At 42.7% G+C, this 4,183-nt stretch overlaps 1 pseudogene; it reads left to right on the forward strand.

The window, feature by feature from the left end:
• The first annotated feature begins 2,459 nt into the window (after window positions 1-2,459).
• Window positions 2,460-2,996, forward strand: LOC118523709 (ubiquitin-like FUBI-ribosomal protein eS30 fusion protein pseudogene; annotated as a pseudogene).
• The last annotated feature ends 1,187 nt before the right edge of the window (window positions 2,997-4,183 follow it).

A 4,183-nucleotide genomic window follows, 5' to 3' on the forward strand; every position in this document is an offset into this window, starting at 1 on the left:
AAGGCAGGCAACAGAAATGGTCTGTGAAAGGGACCAGATATCATATTAAGCAAACAAGACTTAAAAGTAGCCATTACAAATATTTTTAATAGAAACCATACTTAAAGAAGTAAAGGGAAGGGGTCCCTGGGTGGCTCAGTTGGTTAAGCATCTGCCTTCAGCTTGTGCCCTCTCACTCTCTCTGTCAAATAAATAAATAAAATCTTAAAAAAAAAAAAAAAAAGAAGCATAGGGAAGATCAACTTCTGGCATGAGAGAATGACCCACTCCCCAGTGAAATTGGTGAAAATTATTTAACAATAAAAAACCAACAATTCAGGGGCGCCTGGGTGGCTCAGTCGTTAGGCGTCTGCCTTCAGCTCAGGTCATGATCCCAGGGTCCTGGGATCGGGTTCCGCATCAGGTTCCCTGCTTGGCGGGAAGTCTGCTTCTCCCTCTCCCACTCCCCCTGCTTGTGTTCCTGCTCTCGCTATCTCTCTCTGTGTCAAATAAATAAATAAAATCTTAAAAAAACAAAAACAAAAACCAACAATTCAAAGCCTATGAAAATGATCCTAAGGGCAAATGGCAAATGAAGAAATACATATTCAAGAAAATCTATGAACATATGGTAAGAAATGTGATACTGTGGTGTTTGAACCAAGACCACACCCTTTCTTTCCCTCCCAGCTCACTCTATTACAGACAGATGCAGCCAAGAATACAGGGCTCTTTTCCCTTGGACCAAGAACACAGGGTCCCTCTACCCCTAACTCCCAGCTAGCGGGCCCTCTTCCCAAGGGGTGCAAGACTTCAGTTTTTCTCATCCTGCCCCCAGCTACCTGTTCCTGATGCTAAGTCTCATGTGAATGTAGTCAAGAGTTGGAGGCTCCCTTCTTCTGCCCAGATTCTGCCCATAGAATGAAGGCTCAACCTTGGGCATAGTATGTTGAAAATAATGGAGCCCTAAACACCCTATTCTCAGCTCATGAAGCAGTGGTTTCATTTCAGGAGAGGGAAACTAAAAGGATTTAAGTTTCTTGCCCTCCCAAACAGCTCCTCGAGTGGGAGTGTCTCTCAGAGAGAAAGATACCATTGTGCCTACCCTTACTTCCAGAGCCCTAGTCAACAGATTTGGGAGGGCAGATCATAAAACTGATAACTCCTATTCTACTCTCAAATGAACTTGAGACAGGGAAACTAAAGGGACCCCATGAAAGACTACTTTTTTTTTTGCTCCTTTTCCTTTGCTTCTATTCTTGCTAGGATACACCTACACCCCTGCCTTACACATGTCTTCTAGAACAGATAATGTATGTCCTCCTTGTAAAATTCAAGGAGTTAATGATTTCTTTGGAGTCTTCCAGCACAATAGATAACATCTAAGTAGTGATGAATGGGTTCATCATGAATGTTTTCTAAGACCACTGATTCAACAAAACCCCTGGTTCCAGGATATAAGTGACTTACGGAGGATACCTAAACACTCCTCTTTGTTCCTAAATGCCTGAGAAGACACGTGTACTGGACCACAATCCTCAAAAATAACAAAACAAAACAAAACAAAACAAAAAACCCAGACTCCATGCAAAGGCAAGACTCATCCTTCTTTCCTTTCCAAGTCTCCCAGACGTTCTGTCTGTATCTGCACTCTCTCTATGTCTTCAATAAACTCTGCTCTCACTTCTCAGCTCGACTTTGATTTCTATCCCGTGTGAAGCCAAGGATCCTTTTGACTAGTCCTGTGGGACCCCCTTTGGGTCCTTGAACCCAGCCAGCTTGCATCAATCTGACTTCATTTGCAACAAAGCATAGAGAAGTTCAAGCCTAAGCATGCTCTCAAGAACAGTGGAAGTTGTGAGGGAAGACAATTGGATGGAGGTTCATGAATTTAATGAAGATTCAGGCTAAACTATAGGCTAGCTAGTTTGTAAGCAAGAACTGGGGAATAGTACATGTAGGAGGATCCCTCCCAAGGTCAGAACAAATATCAAACACTGACATAGGAAACGATTCTTTCAGTGGAGCCCAGATTTGATTGGATTAGATTGTAGAACAATGTATGCCCCAAGATATTGTTGAAAACAATAGAGCAATCAGCCAAAAATTAATAAATTTAACAGCTGGATGTGATTGGGAAAAGAAGGGAAGAGAGCCCTACCTATACCACTGTCATCCCAGGGTGATTGTGAGCTCATACAAAGCTGCATCTTTCTGAGGAGCAAGAGAAGAGGCTTAACACTGTGTGTGGTGAGGAGGACACAATACACTTTTGTAAAATAATCCAGCTAGTAACTAAAAAATAAACAAGCATATGATAAGAACAAGCCTTAGAGGAGGGGAGAGTCATACCTGGAATTGTTCCAATATATTATCTAAAATTTCTAGCTTCCAACAAAAACATTATGAGCCAAGGAAATAAAGTATGACCCAAGCAGCAGAAAAAGAAAGCAAGAAAAACTGCTGGTGAGAGTGACAAGATGCTGGATTTAAGAGAAAAAGACTTCAAAGTAATCATTATAAATATGTTCATAGGGCCATGGTGGCCTCTATTCAGTGCCCCCAACAGGCAGCTCTTTGTCTGTTACCCAGGAGCTACACACCCTCAAGGTGACCAGCCAGGAGATGGTCACCCAGATCAAGGCTCATGTAACCTGGCTCAAGGGCATCGCTCCAGAAGATCAAATCACGCTCCTGGCAGGCATGCCCCTAGTGGACAAGACTACCCTAGGTCAGTGTGGAGTGGATGCTCTGACCACCCTGGAAGTAGCCAACTGTGTGCTTGGAGGTAAAGTCCATGGTTCCCTGGCCTATGCTGGGAAAGTAAGAGGGTAGACTCCCAAGGTAGCCAAACAGGAGAAAATGGAGACAGGCTGAGCCAGGTGGGAATGCAGTACAACCAGTACTTTGTCAATGTTGTGCCCACCTTTGGCAAGAAGAAGCGCCCCAATGCCAACTCTTAAGTCCATTGTAATCTTGGCTTTCCGAAATAAAGCCACTTAGTTCAGTAAAAAGGAAAAAAAAATGTGTTCATAGAACTAAAAAATTAATGATTAAAGAAGTAAAGGAAGGAATGATGACAATGTTGCATCAAATAAAAAATATCAGTGAAGAGAGAAATTTCAAAAAAATTCTTGCTCTCAATAATTTCTACTTTTAGTGATTTTTTCCAGTTTTATTGAGATATAATTGATAAGTTTAAGGTGTACAGCAGAATGGCCTGACTTCCACATCCAAATGGCCAACAGACACATGAAAAGTGCTCAACATCGCTCAGCATCAGGGAAATCCAAATCAAAACCTCAATGAGATACCACCTCACACCAGTCAGAATGGCTAAAATTAACAAGTCAGGAAATGACAGATGTTGGCGGGGATGCGGAGAAAGGGGAACTCTCCTACACTGTTGGTGGGAATGCAAGCTGGTGCAGCCACTCTGGAAAACAGTATGGAGGTTCCTCAAAAAGTTGAAAATAGAGCTACCATACGATCCAGCAATTGCACTACTGGGTATTTACCCCAAATATACAAATGTAGGGATCCGAACGGGTACGTGCACCCTGATGTTTATAGCAGCAATGTCCACAATAGCCAAACTGTGGAAAGAGCCAAGATGTCCATCGACAGATGAATGGATAAAGAAGAAGTGGTATATATATACAATGGAATATTATGCAGCCATCAAAAGGAATGAGATCTTGCCATTTGCAACAACGTAGATGGAACTGGAGGGTATTATGCTGAGCGAAATAAGTCAAACAGAGAAAGACATGTATCATATGACCTCACTGATATGAGGAATTCTTAATCTCAGGAAACAAACTGAGGGTTGCTGGAGTGAGGGGTGGGGTGGGAGGGATGGGGTGACTGGGTGATGGACACTGGGGAGGGTATGTGCTCTGGTAAGCACTGTGAATTATGCAAGACTGTTGAATCTCAGATCTGTACCTCTGAAACAAATAATGTAATATATGTTAAGAAAAAAAAAAAAAGAAGATAGCAGGAGGGGAAGAATGAAGGGGGGAAATCGGAGGGGGAGACGAATGATGAGAGACGATGGACTCTGAAAAACAAACTGAGGGTTCTAGAGGGGAGGGGGGTGGGAGGATGGGTTAGCTTGGTGACAGGTATTAAAGAGGGCACGTTCTGCATGGAGCACTGGGTGTTATGCACAAACAATGAATCATGGAACACTACATCTAAA

This window comes from Halichoerus grypus, chromosome 2 (genome assembly GCF_964656455.1).
Source record: "Halichoerus grypus chromosome 2, mHalGry1.hap1.1, whole genome shotgun sequence".
NCBI classification, from domain to species: Eukaryota; Metazoa; Chordata; class Mammalia; order Carnivora; family Phocidae; genus Halichoerus; species Halichoerus grypus.